This window comes from Musca autumnalis, unplaced genomic scaffold (assembly GCF_047663935.1).
Source record: "Musca autumnalis isolate F117 unplaced genomic scaffold, ASM4766393v1 scaffold_1, whole genome shotgun sequence".
NCBI classification, from domain to species: domain Eukaryota; kingdom Metazoa; phylum Arthropoda; class Insecta; order Diptera; family Muscidae; genus Musca; species Musca autumnalis.
This window is the reverse complement of record NW_027411644.1, coordinates 273,247,330-273,267,970: the sequence shown is the minus strand read 5'-3', so window position 1 is coordinate 273,267,970 and position 20,641 is coordinate 273,247,330.

Genomic DNA, 20,641 nt, shown 5'->3' with positions numbered 1-20,641 from the left:
GACGTAAACTTTTAAAACGCCGATACACGTGTCTCATATTTTTAGCTCTACTTTCATAATCTATTCGATTTTTCCCATCATTTTGAAAAAAATTGAATTTTGTTGCACAGTGTAATGTATCTAGAAAGTCTTCAGTTTGGTGGTTACTTACTATGTGGGCTATATCAAAGTGAAAATTTTTGGTGGAGAAGTTTTGTGACCACTGGGCACCTCAAATGTCAAATTAGAAATAGTTCGGTCAACAAATGTAGCTAATCTCCAGAAAACACGAAATCGGGAGGTATCGTTATATGGGGGATACAGCAAAACATGGACCTATGTTGACAATTTTTGGTGGAGAAATTTTATGACCACTTAGAACCTCAAATGTCAAAGTACAGATAATATAAATATATACCCAGCGAAATTTGAAGGAAGGTGTTCCATACGATGACGTGATTTCATGGCATCTTTTGCATTGGTTCAAACGAAGTCGTGAAAGATCCGATCTTTTCATTAGCATTTGAACCCATGCAAATTAAGTCGTGAAAGATCCGATCTTTTCATCAGCGTTTGAACCCATCCCATCGATCCAATAGAGATGAATTTTGTGTTTTTATTTCTACACATTTTTCTAAATATATAAGATAAATTATTTACAATAGGCTTGATGTTGTCTGAGACTCGAAATCACAACCAACGTTGTTAAAACCCTCGTCGTGATGATAATTTCATTGCAAAGTGTTAGTGAAAATGACATGCCAAAGCATTGGTGGAAATGACATGCCAAGGCATTGGTGAAAATGACATGTCAAATTGGTGTAAATGACATGCTTTGGATCCAAAAATTAATAGTATCTTTTGGGGTCCACGCACGTATAAAATTCATCGATGAAGATGCTAAAAAGATGACATGCCAGATCACTTGCACCCATGATTGAATGGCATCTTTGGTATCGAACATTTTGCTGGGTAATAATAATTGTTCCACAGACATCCCAGACGGGACAATGGAGACTTCTCTCATATCAATGAGTGCACCCTGAGTCACATTGATATATGGAATGGAACCAACTGTTTATAGTCGAGTCCGAACGGCGTGTCTTTTGACACCACTTAAGAGAAGTTTTACATGGCTGAAATACTCAGGAAATGTCGCCAACATTATTTTATTTATTTTTTTTTTTTTGACTATTGGATCGAGAGATATCGCGCCTTGAAAAAGTCACTTTCTGCAAAAACTATGTGCAAAGAAATACTCATAACTTCTTTAATATTGGTCCAAATAGAAAGCATATTTTTTGTGTTTTTTGTTGTTTTTCAGCTGTCTAATAAAATAATAGAAAAAAAAATTTAACAGTGGTCTTGGATGCAATTTTCGCGATTTAAAACTTAAAATCAATTTTTATCAATGATTGTACTATTTGATTTTCTTTTATTTTTTTTTTTTTGTATTAAACTACGTTTCAATAAGAAATTTTAAGTCCTATTTGGTAGTGGGATTCGAATGAATTACTATTTATACCCTATACCACAATGTGGAAAAGGGTACTATAAGTTAGTTTTGGTAAAAATTCATGTAACACCGCGAAATATTCGTTGGAGACCCCCAATGTGGAATACCAATCTTCATATCTCGACGAGATAAAGCGATTTTGAGATGTGTGTCCGTCCGTCCGTCTGTCCATTATAAATTGTAAACATGCTCCAGGACGCAATTATGGACCGATCGTCACGAAATTGTGTATGGAGGTCGGGTTCAGATCAGAATAGATCCTTATTCTTATTGGTGATGATCGTGAAATATTTAGCGGGTGAAATGGACCAAAAACATAATATTTATCCAATTTTGTAGCGGCTCTGTAGGTCTCAATAATAGTCCGAGAAGCTTTCAATTTGAGATGGCGATCGGATAATATTTAGAGGGTTAAATGGACCAAAACTGAAAATTTTTAATATACAGCTTATATCTTAATTCCTGGAAGTGACATTCCGGACAAGTGAGATATACTGGAAAGTGGAACGCTTGATCTTTCAATTGATGCCAATTATGTTGGTGTACATGATCAGATAACAGAGTTACAGCCTAATATATTCCGTTATTTGTTTGTAGTGTAATATAAACTCGCTAAAAGTCGCAATTATAGGTCGAAAAAGATGCCTACAATTTTGCATGATGATCTGATTTTCTTTATCGGGTGAAATGGACCATTACTTTTGTATGAAAAATATACAAATTTTATTTTTGGTCGATATTTTAATTCCTTGAGGACATATATATTTCGCAAAGTAGCCTACATATGGAAAAAAATACTGACCTTTCCTCTGATGTAAATTGCAATAAAGTGTTTGCTAGATAACGGGCCTACTGCCTAATATATAATGGGTTCTGTGTAGAGAACCACATTTTTATCCCATGCTACATATTGTCTCTCCAAAAGTTTATGTAACACCACGAAATATTCGTCCTAGACCCCTTTATGCCAAAATTCATATCTCGACGAGATAAAGCGATTTAGCGATGTGTGTCCGTCCACTAAAAATTGTAAACAAGCTTAAGGCCTCAAATATGGACCGATTGTAACGAATTTTTTAAGTAGGTTGGGTTCGGGCCAGAATAGAAATGACTAGTTTTTGGTGATGATCGTGAAATGTTCAGGGGATGAAATGGACCAAAAACAAAATTTTAACCAATTTCGTAGCGGCTCTGTAGGTCAAAATAATAGCCCGCAACATTTTAAACAAAGTTTGAGTTTATGATGAAGAAGAAGCGTACAAACCAACGTGAAGATCAGATAATACTTAGCGGGTTAAATGGACTGAAACTTTTTTGTGAAATTGGTAAAAATTTCAATAACTTAGCAGTTAAACAACGGAAGTATTAGTACTACATAAATGGGTTTCATTACATTTTAGTTTGTGTGAACTAAATTTTCCTTTCCTGCTACAAAAATGTCTTTGTCATGCTAGATAACTTTTTGGTTTTGGTCATAAGTATTATACATTAAATGTCTGATATTTGATAATTAAATTTTCACAATCATTGAAAAGAAGTGGAGAGCGATTGTCCAGGGATAGTGGTATAGGGTATCCCATGGTCGGCTCCGTCCGACTATAGACTATTCTTACTTGTTTTTCTTAATTCTTTAAAATTTGTCAATACAATTTTTCCTTTATAACAGAGTGAAACATTTGTTATTTTACCAAAGATGAAAAAACAACAAAAAATACAAAAAAATCTAATTGGGTCAATATTAAAGAAGTTATGAGTATTTCTTTACACATAGTTTTTACAACAGCATCACCACAGCCAAAAATAAAAGAAAACAAAAACCTCATTTTGAAAGAGTGTCTGATTTCACACTGAGATCCCCATATGTATACTATAAAGACTCTCAAATGATTACTGCAGTGCGTTAAAAACAGAAACCAACTTAATAAAAAGACAAGGAAAACAACGATTGTTGTGTGTCGGAAGAAGGCTGTACGAAAGTGCATAGTATATTCGCCCATGATTCGCAGTCTCTTGGCCGTGATCATTGGGCAGCGACATAATAAATGATAGATTGTCTTTGTTTCAACTTCACTTCGAATAGCCTGCAGAGTTCAGTAATTTCATTAGTCAGCAATTTTATCTCATATTGGCAAGATATAGACCTAATTTTGCAGTGACACAAGGGCAGCTAGCTATAACGAGTTATTCATTGCAACACCGTGTGATTCCGATCTGCGTTGCGCTAATCTATCGAACATGTCATTACCTTTAAAGTTGCAATGACCCGGGACTCATCAATAAATTACGTTTGATATTTATGTGCCCAAGGGGTCTTTACAATCAGTAAGTTTTGTTTCGATGAAATTTTTACCATAACTGTAATCCCGCTAAGGGGAAGTTTACACTATATGTAAATGTCATATGACATGAAATTTTCGATCGTTATATATTCGCTAATATGTGTAATATTGGAGATTTTCCTTACGCCATTTACTCTGTGCGTCCACACCAGTAAAAATGTAAAAAAACTACGTCTCCACATTGTTTCCTTGGGTAAATATGGAATGTTTTTATTTCGTGTCATATGACATTGATAGATAGCGTAAACTACCTCTAATACTTCTAAATATGTTAATAAGCCCGTGGCCAAAACTTTGTACATCAATCTTTTCAAAACATCAAATTCGAAGAAACACTATATTAGGCAATACCTTTGGGTACATTCCTTACAAAAGTGTAAAATTTTCTCTTAAGTACAGTTTTAGGGTTGATCGAGGATAACTTGAAAATTTTACGAATGGCTACATCCGTATAATATTTGTCGTGGATAAGTCAGTTCTTCCTGGTCTAGAAGCGCAAAACATCCTACGGTGACCAACTTAAACGAATGGTGGGAACGATCACTATCGAAAACAGTGACTTACGTGGGTTCAACATTTGCATCTTAATATTTCTCTCAAACTTAAATCAATTTCGAAAATTTACTCCATCATACAACTCTTTTCCGTACCTCCCTTACAAAAGTTCACACTTTTCGCTTAAGTGGCGTTTAAGGGCTAATTGAGATTATGATATTGAGCACAGTGTTACCACAAACCCCGAAACAGTAACACTGGAAGCTTTTATAGTACACTAGCTGAACACAGTGCGCTTCGCTACCCCGCAACACATTTTCTTGAAGGCCAAATTCAGTTACACATTCCAAATTTCATTGAAATCGAACATATATAGCGTGTTTGGTACATTAAAAAATTAAAATCGGACGAAAATATATATGGGAGCTATATCCAAATCTGAACCGATTGCGATATATTTTGGCACATTTAGTTATAGGCACAATTCCGTCACACATTCCAAATTTCATCAAAATTGGACAGGTACAGCGTGTTTGGTGCATAAAATATCTCAAATCGGCCGAAAATATATATGGGAGCCATATACAAATCTGAACCGATTTCGATATATTTTGACACATTTATTTGTAGGCCAAATTCCGTCACACACCGACAAAATGAGAGGGTTTATACCTTGGTGGGCTGTAAACATTTGGACCAAATCCGTTAATACGATCTAGACATGACCAAATTTACTTCAAACTTTTGAAACGGATATTAGACATATTTTTGATCGTATAAAATGAAGTTTAAAAATAATCCGATATTTTTCATATTACAAAAATTACACTGTACAACACAAAAAAAAAATTACACGATAATTCGACCAGATTATGAAAGAGGACCCAAAAAAAGAAGACACGTGTATCGGCGTTTTGAAAGTTTACGTCGAGAAGTAAATAGGTTTGGCAAGTTCCGCCCATTTCTACAGGTTTTGAAATATTCGACATCATATTCCTTGGAATCCTTGCATTTTAGGTATTAAGTGTCTTTGTCAATATTACTGACAACAATGCGAGGTATCTTTTTATACCCTCAGCCTTTAGGCTAAGGAGGGTATATACACTTTGATACGATGAAAATGTGCCTCATCGAAATAATGGTTTTAGACCCCAAGTATGTTTGGACGAAATGTGTTTCAGACAATTTGGAGTCGATCTAGCCATGTCCGTCCGTCTGTCTGTCGGTCTGTCTGTCTGTCCTGCTGGCTGGAGCGCACGATAACTCTCGAACGTATGAACCGATTCGGTTCAAATTTTGGCGTTCGTAATATTTTGCCCAAACTTAGTTTAAGTTCGAAGATGAGCTACATCGGTCCACTCCTTCCGGTACCTCCCCCACAAAAGTTCGAAAATGTTCGGAAAGTTTGTGAGCACGATAACTCTTGAAGGGAGTGACCGATTTGGTCCCTACTTTGTACAGCGTAAACTTTCTACCAGAGTAATATGAGGTTCCGATATGGTCTCAATAGGTCCACTCCTTCGGGTACCTCCCACACAAAATTTCGGAAAAGTTCAGTTTAGGGTCATCTCTCGAATCGCTTTGATTTTTGTTTTAGCAACTTGTATTTACTGCCCTCCATACGACGGTACAAGTTTCATCAGGGGCAAGTCCATACTTCCTGAGAAAATAGCATGAAACTTGCAAAAAACCCCTATGACACCGTGTGAGGTGGTTGGAGCGAAAGATAACTCTCGAACGGACCTGCCGATTCGTTCCAAAATATGTCCTTAGTAATATTTTGTCCAAACATAGTTTAAGTTTGAACATAACTCATATCGGTCCACTCCTTCAGGTACCTCCCCCACAAAATTTCAAACATGTTCGGAAAAATTGTTCGTACGGTAGCTCTTGAAGGGAGTAGCCGAATTGGTCTATACTTTACACGTCCTAATATATCTACCAGATATATATCAGGTTGAAATATGGGCTATATTTGTCCACTCCATCCGTTACCTCCCACACAAAATTTCGGATAAGTTCACTTTAAGACCTGATATCGAATCACTTTGATTTTTATTCAAGCAACTTGCATTCGCTGCCTCAATTACGATGGCAAAAGTTGTTTCAGGGGCAAGTCCATACTTCTTGAGCAAACAGCCCGAAGAGTGTAAAACCCCCCTATGGCACCATATGTTGTGGCTGGAGATCCACTTCCATAACATTTTCGTCGGTTCAAAAGCCCAAAATTTTTAAAACCGCCTAAATACATACGTATTTTGGGAAAAATTTGTTTCAATATACACAGGCTGAGGGTATATCTCTGTCGGCAAAGCCGACTGATACTTTTTTACTTGTTATGAAAAAAATCACCCTCATGCGAGTCACAAAAGGGGTCATTTTGGTCCATTTTTTCAAAAACGTTTAAAAACTCCTTTAAAATGAGATCGTATCAGATCAAAATATTCCAAAAAATTATTTGTCATAAAAATTTACTATAGGTCCCCGAATACACCAAAACTCTAAATCGTACCTAAACGCCAGGAATCTGCCAAAAGTAAAATTCCGTTTTAGGGTTAATGTTGTGCTTTATCTGAGTTTATTAAGTTTTGTCCCACAAAATTTCATTCTAGATATATGAAGTCAAAGACAAAAGTATTCTCCATCAAATTTCAATATAAGTCACCGAATAAATGAAATATGTATTTACAATATATATCAAGAAAATATATACATCAAGTTTGCCAACAAAACACCCAAATATTTTTTGAATAAATTAGTTTTGTTCTTTTTTCGGGTTGATTCTGAAAGTTATTAACAGAAGAAATATTCTACACAAAATTTCACTATAAGTCCCAGAACAAACTATATATCTAAGTAAAACACTTTGTTAAGAAAATGACGTTACAAAACTAGATATTATAGGTAGAAATTATTTGTTAAACTTTTAGACTCTTAATTAAAATTTATTCCATACTGAGTCAAAATCTCCTAAAATATTTCACTTTTTGGGGATTGTGTCAAAAGAAGAAATGTTTCAAATCAAATTTCATTATGAGTGTCTGAACAAATGAAATTTGTAGCTATAATATTTAACATCTCCCGAAGCTTTTGCTTTTTATATATGATTTAGGACAATATTCTACCGTTTTTATTCACATTTTCGTTATCTGCGGTAACAAAATATATTTTATTGATGTTTTTTCATATGAATATATATCTGACATACGAGTCCTAACATCCACTGTTTTGGCATGGTCCTAAATACTATAACGATGGCAGATACCCTGCTCTGACAAAATTGACTGACAAATAATTTTGTAGAATATTTTGATCTGATACGATCTCATTTTAAAGGAGTTTTTAAACGTTTTTGAAAAAATGGACCAAAAAGACCCCTTTAGTCACTCGCATGAGGGTAAATTTTTTTCATAAAAAGATACCTCGCATTGTTGTCAGTAATATTGCCAAAGACACTTAATACCTAAAATGCAAGGATTCCAAGGAATCTGATGTCGAATATTTCAAAACCTGTAGAAATGGGCGGAACTTGCCACACCTATTTAGGTTACTTCTCGACGTAAATTTTCAAAACGCCGATGCACGTGTCTTCTTTTTTTCGGTCCTCTTTCATAATCTGTGCGGGGTTTCTTGTAATTTTAAAAAAAAGTTCAATTTTGTTGTACTGTGTTATTGACATTTCTTGTCGACACCTTCACACAATAATATTAAATAATAAGATATTGTGACAAGAATTGAACAAATACAGCAAGTTTTGTGATATCAGCGAAAAATCACATAGAAAGCAAATCAGATTTTTTTTTATATAAATGGAAAGACATTTATATAAAACAAGTTTCCAATAACATTTTACTGCTCTTTGAATGACAATTACCTCATTTTTTGTGAAATTTTATGTATGTACTTTGTGTTATGTGTAGTACTTTCATTTTACCTGACATTTGGGATATGGTTAATGAAATATTTTGTTCGGTTTTCTTACATTGTCCTTTCTTTCATTTTATTATACCCTTGACAGTGATATGTGGTGACCATCATCTGTGATAACTTTAACATGACCATTTGTGTGCGAACTTTAATGTTTGGATTAAGAGACATCAATGTCTAATATTGCTGGAAGCCAATAAATTACTGTGGCCAAGTTTGTCGGTCAATGTTCAACACGTATGTACATGAATTCATTTTTAGAGGATGTGACATCTCACACTTGAGTACACACCGAACACTAATGTAATTCTAATCTAACCTATTGACATAATTCCATACTGCGTCTGGGAAATGTCTTCCATTGCATGTAACCTCTAAATATTTCTAGGAAAAATACACTCCACGTCAGTAGAATAGAACACCTAAATTTCTGTTAATGTTAGCTTATTTATCCCGAAGCGAATGAATCTACGTGTTTAATCTTGTAGGGATTTAAAGCCTATGATGTTCCGTATCAAACACAGAAAAAATTATGTTTCTAGCTTTTCGCGAAATGATTTTCTGATCATTTTTCCGATAGTACTATGAAAAATAGGCATTTATTTTCGGTCATCAGGATAGAACAGTCATTTTATTTTCGCGAATTGTGGAGATATTATCGCCGAATTTTCTTTCAGTCGATAAAGCGGGGCTTTCTAATCATTGTTCACCAATAAAACCATATAAATAATTCCGCGGACGCCGAAATAACAGCGTAAACGGGTTTAAATTGACAGATAATAGAAACATCTCGGAATATCAATAAGAGTAGCGCAGCTATGTCTTGTTTCTTCACAATAAGATAGAATATGACACAGACAACCTCGACGGATACAATCGAGTGCTTCGGATGCTGAAAAGATGGAACATTTTCAAAATAAGTATGAAAAACGTCAAAGTTTCTTATAAAAACCTTGATTTTTTCTTCAATAAAAGTCTGCCGTTTAAAGGTTTGGACATGTACTCTACATTTAGGGGAAGATAATCTGATATGAAAACATCCGCTATTTTAATACACTGAGCGAAATTTTAGTACTTTTTAAAAGCAACCTAAAACCTCAATTTCCATGACTGGGTTTTCCCGCGAAAACGGTGCTTTTACATATGCGAGGTCAATTAACGACTAATTCGTAAAATCTGCTATGGAGAGCATAACCTGGTCCATTATTATTGGAACATAACACTATTGAGAACAGTCGTGGACGCCGAAATAAGAATACATATATAGTGCAAAGTCCAAAGGGAGTGTTCAATTTGAAAAATGTGCTAAAATTTCCCTCAGTGTATTAAAATAGCGGTTGTTTTCATATCAGATTATCTTCCTCTAAATGTGGAGCACATGTCCAAACCTTAAAACGGCAGACTTGTTCGCGGAAAAATCATTTTATTGAAGAACAAGTAAAAAAGCGTTAAGTTCGGCCGGGCCGAACTTTTCATACCCTCCACCATAAAATATTCTGAACTAAAATGGAATAATTAGTTTTCATTCCTGTCCCCAACTTTAACTGGGTACGTTAAAATGTCAGATAATGTACATAAAATGCTTCATTCGGGAGGCCCTTTTTTATGGTATGTTGACAATTTTTGGTAGGCTAGAAATTGGGAGGTACCGTTATATAGGGGTTATAATAAAACATGGACCTATGTTGACAGATTTTGATGGGAGCTTTTAATGTCAAATAACTCCTAATTCGGTTAAAAATTTTAGCTAGAATCCTCAAAATACCGAAAATCGGTACATAACGTGGGAACTTCAAATGTCATTAACAGCTAGTTCGGAGGTATGTGGGCTATACGAAAATATGAATTTAAATGAACATTTTTGTTGCAAAATTTTTGTTGGCTTTTAAATTTCAAATTACAGAAAGTTCGTCCAAAAAATAAAGCTAAGGTACGGAAAATCGGGAGGTTTGTTTTGTGGCTATACCAAAACATGGACCTACGTTCGATTAAACATTTTAAGTAAAATCCTCAAAGTACCGAAAATCGGGAAGTATCGTTATATTGAGGCTACGTTGAAAATTGTTGATGCAGATGTGTGGTGACCACTGCAACCTTCAAATGTCAAAATACAGTTAGTTCGGTTAAAAATTGTAGCTAAAATTGCCAAATTCCTGAAAATTGGGAGGTACCGTTATATGGGAGCTATATCCGAACATGGACCTATGTTGACAATTTTGGTGGAGAGGTGTGGTGTCCACTAAGAACTTCAAATGTCAATTTATAGCTAAATCGTTCTAAAAATGTAGCTAAAAACGTCAAAATACCGTAAATCGGGGGTACCGTTATATGGGGGCTATACCAAAACGTGGACCTATGTCCACAAGTTTTGTTACATAAGTTTATTGACACTTAAGAACCCTTAATGTCAAATTATAGCTAAATAGGTCTGAAAATGTAGCTAAAAACATCAACATACCGTAAATCGGGGGGTACCGTTATATGGGGGTTATACCAAAACGAGGATCTATTTCCACAAGTTTTGTTATATAAGTTTATTGACACCTAGGAACCCTAAATGTCAAATTATATCTAAATCGGTCTGAAAATGTAGCTAAAACCGTCAAAAGACCGTAAATCGGGGGGTACCGTTATATGGGGGCTATAACAAAACGTGGACCTATGTCCACAACTTTTGTTATATAAGTTTATTGACATTTAAGAACCCTAAATGTCAAATTATAGCTACATCGGTCTGATAATGTAGCTAAAAACGTCAAAATACCATATATCGGGGGGTACCGTTATATGGGGGCTATACCAAAACGTGGACCTATGTCCACAACTTTTGTTATATAAGTTTATTGATACTTAAGAACTCTAAATGTCAAATTATAGCTAAATTGGTCTAAAAATGTAGCTAAAAACGTCAAAATACCGCAAATCGGGGGGTACCGTTATATGGGGGCTATACCAAAACGTGGACCTATGTCCACAAGTTTTGTTATATATGTTTATTGACACTTAAGAACCCTAAATGTCAAATTATAGCCAAATCGGTCTGAAAATATAGCTAAAAACGTCAAAATACCGTAAATCGGGGGTACCGTTATATGAGGGCTATACCAAAACGTGGACCGATATAGCCCATCATCGAACTTGACCTGCCTGCAAACAAAAGACACATTTTCCCAAAATTTCAGCGTCCTATCTCCATTTTTGTGGATGCTAGAGTGATTACCACAGACGGACGGACGGACGGACGGACGTGCTCAGATCGACTTAGAATTTTACCCTGATCAAGAATATAGATACTTTATAGGGTCGCAAATGAGTATTTCAATGCGTTACAAACGGAAAAACAAACTTAATATACCCTCCATACTATGGTGGAGGGTATAAAAAATCAAGGTTTTTATAAGAAACTTTGACGTTTTGAAAATGTTCCATCTTTTCAGCATCCGAAGCACTTGATTGTATCCGGCGAGGTTGCCTGTGTCATATTCTATCTTATTGTGAAGAAACAAGACATAGCTACGCTACTCTTATTGATATTCCGAGATGTTTCTATTATCTGTCAATTTAAACCCGTTTACGCTGTTATTTCGGCGTCCGCGGAATTATTTATATGGTTTTATTGGTGAAAAATGATAAGAAAGCCCCGCTTTATCGACTGAAAGAAAATTCGGCGTTAATATCTCCACAATTCGCGAAAATAAAATGACTGTTCTATCCTTATGACCGAAAATAAATGCCTATTTTTCATAGTACTATCGGAAAAATGATCAGAAAATCATTTCGCGAAAAGCTAGAAACATAATTTTTTCTGTGTTTCATACGGAACATCATAGGCTTTAAATACCTACAAGATTAAAATCATAGATTCATTCGTTGTGGGATAAATACGCTAACATTAACAAAAATTTAGGTGTTCTATTCTACTGACGTGGAGTGTATATTTTGTGCAGAATATCAAATTTCCGGTAGATATCTTTAAGATGCTGTTTAGTAATGCCTCCCTACTGGTACACTAATACCTCGATTTTCGTTAATGATTGGTTCCGACGCAATTCGAAACAACGCAAATCAAAACACATATTTCCACATGTTTTTTGAATAGCCTCTTCACAAAATTAGTTTCAAATAACGCAAATCGATTCAGTAGCTCAAATCGAAAAAAATCTATTATTTTTTTTCTTAACGCAAATCAAGGTATTAGTGTATTTGTGTTCAGTTTATGAGTATATATTTATGTACGTTTACAGTGATGACGTGTGTTGTTTTTTTTTCGATATTTTGTATAGGGTGAAATGTTTGCATCGCATATAATCTTGTGAGGATTTTACTAACGTAAGGTTCTGAGGTACCAACATTGACTAACATGAAAAATTTTTGCGTTTAGTTGATTTCCTTGGTGATGATATTTTCGAAACCATCGGCATATTAGGTCAAAGAATGGCACCAAAAAGTTTGTTATGTATGCTCTGAGTTTTTAGGCGCGTCATGCTTTAATAATAAAAAATAATTAAAACAATTAAGATACAGTGTTTTATTTACAAATGCACTTAAAACTAGAAAATAATTTTTCATGATGGAATCTCTCACTCAAATGCAAGTCTTTTATTTGAGTGAGAGATTCCATCATGAAAATATTTTTTTAATTTTTAATTCAAATGCAAGCGTTTTATTTGAGAGATTCATTCATGAAAAATTATTTTCTAGTTTTAAGTTTTTATTTTTAACTTTTCAGTAATTAATTTTTTTGACCACTGAGAACCTCATAACATAGCCAATTTAGACCGAAAATGTAGATTGCTACTTTAAAATGCGTGAAATCGTATCATACGATTCGTATGGTACCGTTATATAAGGGCTATACCAAAACCAGGACTTATGTCCACAATTTTTGCTGGGGAAGTTTCTGTACCCCAAATGCCAAGTTTACGCCAATTCGTGTTGAAAATGAAAATAAAATCATTAAAATACATGAAATCGGTTGGTAACGCTACATTGGGGCTATACCAAAACCTTGACCTACATATGCCCAAAATTTTTTGTAAGGAAGTTTCTGTACCATTTGTGATACCAAATTACAGCCAATTCGGCCTAAAAATGACTGCAACTGCAACTATGTTAAAAATGAGTTACTAGATTTGAACTAAACGGACACCAAAAGCAAGTTAAATTAGGTTAGGTTGATCGGTCTTGAATAAGGTGTTTGCAATATAGTTCCCTTGTTTTATTTTCACTGATTCGGAGAGAAGAATTGTTCGATAAAGTTGACATATACATTTCCAGAATGGATGAGCTTCAGCTCAATTGCCTTCTTTGTTATCTACAACGGACCCTTACCAAGTTCTACAGAACAGTTCCGCGTTCTTGGAGACCGACAGAAGTCCTGATGTCTTCTTGACCTCTATGAGGTACTTCTCTGGATCAGACTAATGAATAATTTCCTACTTTATGTCATTCTTTAAATATACCCGCTTCATCTGAAATCAACTAACCTCTTTCCTTTTTACTTTTGTCAAAAACCTACTGATTTTGTATAGGTTGGCGAATTTTTTGACGTTTATACTATGCGTCGGAAAAGTATGTCATATACATACGTAACATTTTCTGACAGGACATCTCCGGTCGTCGCACAATATTGCTTTTATACATACATTTGTATTTAGATTTTGCAATTGTTTACATGTTCTAAGGGGACGGAAAAGGGGTTTCGCTCCGCAGTCCTGGGGCTGGATTCTTGTTCTATGCAAATTTTAAATGAAAAATATTATCTTTATATTTTTCATTTGACATTTATTTCTTTTAGACATTTTTCATTTCACATTTTCATAGAAAGAGAATTGAGCCCCTGCTTGGGATATAAGCTTTACATCAGTTCACCGGTTCTTGAGTTACAAGCGTAGTAACTAACACCATTTTCTTTTACGAGGGTGGTTCGGAAACTTCTTAGCCTATCAATGAAAGAGAATAGTTAGTTTTTCAAAAATATTTTTATTTTTCAATATAATCTCCTGAAACTTCAATACACTTAGTCCAATTCTATCCCTAGCAATTCTATCCCTTGATTAAAATAGTTTTCCTCAAGGTCTTCAAAATAGTGGTTTACAACTGAAGATGCAATTAATCTTCATTTGAGGTAAAACGCTTGCCAGCAAGGAATTTTTTTAGATTTGGGAACAAGTAAATGTCACTGGGAGCTAAATCAGGAGAATAAGGTGGGTGGTTAAGCAACTCGTACTTTAATTCGTTGATTTTAGCCAGTGTTAAAACACTCTTGTGCGCTGGTGCGTTGTCTTGATGAAAAATTATTTTTTTGTGTTGTAAGCCAGGACGTTTTTCTCGAATTTGTACATTTAATTGATCCAAAAGGTTACAATAGTACTCTGAATTTATTGTTTTACCCTTTTGCAGATAGTCAATCAATAAAATACCTTTGAAGTCCCAAAAAACCGTTGCCATAACCTTACCAGCCGATTGTATTGTTTTTGCCTTCTTTGGGGCACTTCCTCCAGCTTCAGTCCATTGTTTGGATTATTCTTTTGTCTCTGGAGTATAGTGGTGGATCCATGTCTCATCAACAGTTATGAAACGACGCTTAAAATCCATTTTATTTCGCTTAAAACGATCCAAACAAGCTTGAGAAATGTTCATTCTTAGCGTTTTTGATCGACTGTTAACAAATGCGGCACCCATCTTGCAGAAAGCTTTTTCATCTGTAGTTCTTCATGCAAAATTAAATGGACTCGATCATTTGAGATGCCCATGATATTATATTTCACGCACTTTTATTCGTCGATCATTTAACACCATATCATGCACTTTGGCTACAATTTCTGTTGTTGTTGCTGTCTTTGGACGTCCACTACGTGGTTCATCTTCAATGCTTGTACGACCACGTTTAAATTCAGCAACCCAATTTTTTACTGTTGCATATGAAGGAGCACTTTCACCTAACACATTCACCATATCATTATGAATTTCTTGTCCCGATAAACCTTTTTTATGTAAATATTTAATGACAGCACGCATTTCTAATTTTTCCATTGTAAAAAAATTGCGGATGGGTCCTTTTTGAACACCTGTTTCTATATGAAGGAGTTGCCAGATCGAAACAAAATTTAACATGTGTTCATAACAGAGATGGAAGTTTCCAAAACACTTAACTTTTTTCTGTTTATAGCGCGCTTTTTGTGCTAGGCACATTGTTAGTACGAGGCGAACTGCCCTCGTACTAACAATGTGATCGCAGTGTCACTTGCGGGTCGAAATTATAGTTCGTGTTACTGAATGAACGGGTGGGCCCCACCATGAGTCATGCGCCAGTTGCTAATCAAAATACGTCTATCCTAAAATACAGACAGTGGTGTCGCATGATGAATAATAAATGTAACTTATACGTTCAGTGTCCAGCGTACTTCTCAGCTTGTATGTACATATATGTCAGAGCAAAATAATCATATCTGTGTACGAGTATACTCTTCCACGGTAAAGAGTGCGTCCCAGTTGGCAACAAGTCGAAAAAAACTCATTTTAGACCTCTTTCAGTATTTACTGCAGAAATAAAATAAAAGAGCGTACAGAAATAAGTACCAGATACGAGGGCTGATCGAAAAGTTTCGAGTCTAACAATAAAAATGCGAATATTCACCATTAGAAATAGGTTTTTTGTTTTCTTATGGCCTGTTTCTCTAAGACGATTCGAATTCAAATTCGTTCGAATTACTACCAAACATCTGTTGTTGTAGCAAAGGTTTGATTGATTGAAAATAAAAACAATTCTAATATTTTTCAAAACAAGCAAGTTTGGTAGTATTTCGAACGAATTTGAATCGTCTTAGTGAAACAGGCCATAAAATAGTCTCCAGCATGATTTATACACTTTTTATGCGCTTAAACCAATTTTTAAAGTATTTTTTTTCACTCCGATTGAGACACCTCCGAAACATGGTTTTTGAACGCTTTTATACCATTCTCTGGCGATTGCTGCTATTTTTCAGGCTCATATGCATAGTTTAATGATTCGTCACCTGTGACCATTTTTTTAACGTCTTTTGAATATTTTATCGAATTTTATTGCAACGATCGAATCGGGATCCAACTAGACAACGCATTATTGCCGCCAAGTGTTTATGCAATATCGAATGTTAGCTGGTGGAAAAAATGCCCAAGGATACCTGTATAAGTTCGATACTTTGTCCCTCAACTTCCCTAGCTCGATCAATCACGGATGCTGATTGGCGCACTGGCATCTCCTCTACACCTCCCTCGACGGATATTGTAGTGTGCGGATCGCCGCTGGGCAGTGGTTGTTGTAGGTTTGCTCACCCTGTTACACTTGTACTTCTAACTCTCACTCAAATTATATGTAATTGTAGTAGTAAAGACATGAGATCCTCAGCGGTCACTCAGAACCTCTGCGTTCACTTGTCTTTTGTCATTGCAACCATAAAGGCCTCTGACGCCACTAAGCAACATAGAAAAAAGGTATACTTATTTTTGAAAAGATATACAAACACAATTCAATAAACCAGCAAATTTATTTATTATTAAAAGAACTGATACCGCTTGTTTTATTTTATCTTTCTTTTTCCCCAATCGCTCTAAACAAACATTTGGTCGCATCGAGCCGGATTTGCGATTCTAGTGAAGTTTGCCTGGATATTAATTGCTGTTTTTTCTATTTTTTGCAAAAGGAATCATCATCCACAACACATCCCCCCTCATAAATTGCATCATCTCATCTTCTCATATCCATCAACATCAAGAAATAAGGTACGTAAGTTCAGTGCATTTTGTTATTGTGAGCATATAGTGCAAAATCTTTAAAAAACAAATTGAAAAGTGTTGTGTTTTTATTGCTCCGCAATACTGGTCGCCTTATTGTCACCCTATTACGCGGTATCGTTGAACATACAGTTCACTATAATTTAATTTTGTCTATAATTCGATTTAAATTCCTTTGAAATCGAGCCGTGTTCGCATTATTTTCCATTTTGTCGCGAAATAATCGAATTCCCTTATAAATTTGTGCTATTTGTTAATTTTTGCCACACAAAAAAATATTTTCTTCATTAAAATAATCTGCCGCTGTAGTGTGCTTATTTTTTCTTTTGCATATTTAATATTCCCCACACATTGTGCTCATTGCCGAGTGATCGTTTTTGCAGTCAAAAAATATTCGTATTAATTTCGTTTTCTTCTCACCGAAAATAATATAACAATCCGTGTGCCCTTTTTTCTAAATAGGCCACAAGCATACCAACAATATATTTAACTCTTCATCTCTCACTTGTTTGTCGGTTAATTGCAAAAACAATTACAATACGAGCCCTTTTTATTTCTTATATTCGGTAAGAAATATAACAACAAGAATACGCGCCTTTTTTTTATTTTAATAGCGTCAGTCTATGCCCTTATAAACATACCAACAATATTTGCCTCTCCAGCTCTCACTGCTTGCTTGGTCGTTGTCGTTGGTCTGTTTGTAGCGAGGTATTTACATACACACATACCCCCACTACTTGTGTGTTGCCTTCTCCCTTTTGTGTCGTATTCGTTATTCACCACGGCACAGTGGGTCGAATAAAAATTGTGATTTTTTTTAATTAAAAATTTTCAAATATTTTTTTTTGATTTTTCTTTTGGAAAAAATTTTAAGCAAAACCTTTTTTGGATTTTTTAATTAAATTCACCCTACAGTCGGCATATTATCTACATTATTTATCTTGTTATTTTATGAGAAAATATAGATATTTTGGTCATTTTTTCTTAAAGTTGGCTATTATTTTTTGGAGAAAATCTGTAGTACGCGTTTACACAAAACCTTTTTTGCGTTAATAAATATTATTGTCGGCCGAAAATTCGTGCACCCTACACCCGGTATCTACAGAAAAATTGATTTTTTTTTTTGAATTTATTGATTATTTTATACTTTTATTGATTATTTTCGAACAAATCATTTATTTAAATATTTTTTGGTATTATTTGAACATTTATCTGAGTTTTTTATTTAAAACTATCGATATATATTCGGATTTTTAGAGAAAAGATTCCATCTAAACAGAATTTTCTGATCCTTTTGTGATTTTTTTTGCTAATTTTCGGGAAGTTTTTTATTCTTCTTTCCACCAAATTAGTTTGCTTTGTGATCTTAGATTTTTCGATCTGTTTTCCTTTGTGATTTGTTTCGGTCTCCATTCTATAGTGGGGTTTTTCTAGTAAAACCTTGATTTTCACGTCAGTTGGTTCCACTTTAAATAAGTCTTTTCGCAGTTGGTTTTAAAATTCATACTTGGAAAATGGTGAACATCAATTTAATCCAATTTATCCGTGCTTCTGACAAGGTAGAGAAATTTACAACATCCTTCAGTGCTATTAAAGCGGAAAATCATACGATTTTCAATCTTGATGTTCGAAAGACCGAACTACAGAATTTGTGGAGTAAGGCTTCCGATGCATACGATAAGTATATCGATCATTTAATGACTGAAGAGGGTGCTTCTTCAGAAGAAATATCTTCTGTTGACGGCAAGTATGAAAGTACCTGCGAAAAATATGTCATTTGTTTGTCTGAAATAAATGAAAAACTAGAGAACTTAAAGTCGGTGAAATCTTCTCCTTCCACTCCAACTGTAATGCACAGTAGTACCCCTCACAATACCCCAGCACAAACCAGTCGTAATATGGAGACTAGGGTGTCCGATAGATCAAATAGGCTGCCCGGTAATTCTAATTCGGGAAATATTTCTAGCCATAGTTTGAATTTGCCTCCTCTATCTAACAATGCACAGCTTGATATTCAGAGTCCTGCAAATATTTCGATCTCTAACTGGAGTTTGCCTCCATATGTTTCTAACACTATGCACAATCTCAAATTACCTCCGTGTGATATTGATGAGTTTCATGGTGATTTCTTGTCGTGGCCTACCTTCCGTGACCTTTTTTCAGCCATGGTTATAAATAACTCTGGGATAAGTGACATTGAGAGGCTGTGTCACTTAGTTCAAAAAACCAAAGGTGAGGCTAGGGAAATCGTCTCTAAGTTTCCGCTCACACATAGAAGTTTTGCTCTTGCTTGGAAAGCCCTCAAGGATACTTATGACAATAAAAGAATCCTTGTAAATAGTCATTTAAGGATTTTATTCGATCTTCCGTCTTTAACTAGTGAAACGAGTTCAGGTTTAAAATCTTTGCAAAGGGGCATAAACGGTTGTTTGTCTGCCATGTCAGTTTATGACATTGTTACGGATCACTGGGATCCTATTCTTGTTTTTATTTGTATTCAGCGTCTGCCAAAGCTTACAGTGACTCTCTGGGAACAGAGTCTCACGGATAAGTCGTCCTTATCGTCATGGTCTCAGCTCGATTCCTTCCTCACGGAAAGAATTCAGACGCTTGCCTGTTTGCGTGACATAAAAGGTATAGATTCTTCTAAGTCCCCTAATAAGCGCAACGTTAAGGCACATTTGGCGAAAACTTCGTCTGATACTATAAAATCACATTCCAAACATCGTTGTGTTGTCTGCTCCCTTGAAAATCATGCGCTCTATTCTTGTCCCCGTTTTAAAAAGTTAACCTTCGAGCAAAGACTTACTATTGTTAAAAAACAAGGCCTGTGTTTTAATTGTTTGTCGAGAGGTCATTCGATTGGTAATTGTCCCAGCACACATCGCTGCTATGTATGTCATGAAAGGCATCACACGCTCATGCATAAACCTAATAGGTCGGCACCCACAAGTAGTTCCACGTCAAATGTGACGCATCTAGTTCCCAGGAGTAATTCCAATTCAAATCTAGACAATGTTGCTTCTACCTCCTCTGGTGCAAATCCGACTGTAATGAACCGTCAAGTGCATTACACGTCTCACAATTCAAGAGTTCTTCTCGGAACAGCAATTGTAAATATAGTTCACGAAGGTACTACCTATCCTGTTCGTGCCCTCATTGACCCTGCGTCTGAGGCTACATTTATAGCTGAGAATCTTCAAAATAGATTAAAATTGTCCACCCAATCCACCCTTGTCAACATTTCTGGAGTAAATGGTTCGTCGTCGATAACCTCTAGGAAAAATTGTCTTATCTGCATAAGCTCTCGCTTGGATTCCTCCATTTTGTTGAAAACTGAAGCCTTTGTTCTTCCAAAAATATCAGGTGATATACCCTCCTTTTCGGTTGACTCATCTATTTATAGTTCTTTGCCAAATTTGCGTTTAGCTGATCCACACCTTTTTGATAGTCGACCGGTGGATATGTTGTTGGGTGCGGATTTATATCCTCACATTTTACTGCCTGGGGTACAGCAAAATGTTTTAGGTTCTTTGTTGGCGCAAAACACTGTCTTTGGTTGGATCCTTTCGGGTCCAATTCCGCACTCCCCCTTGCGGGTCTTCACAAC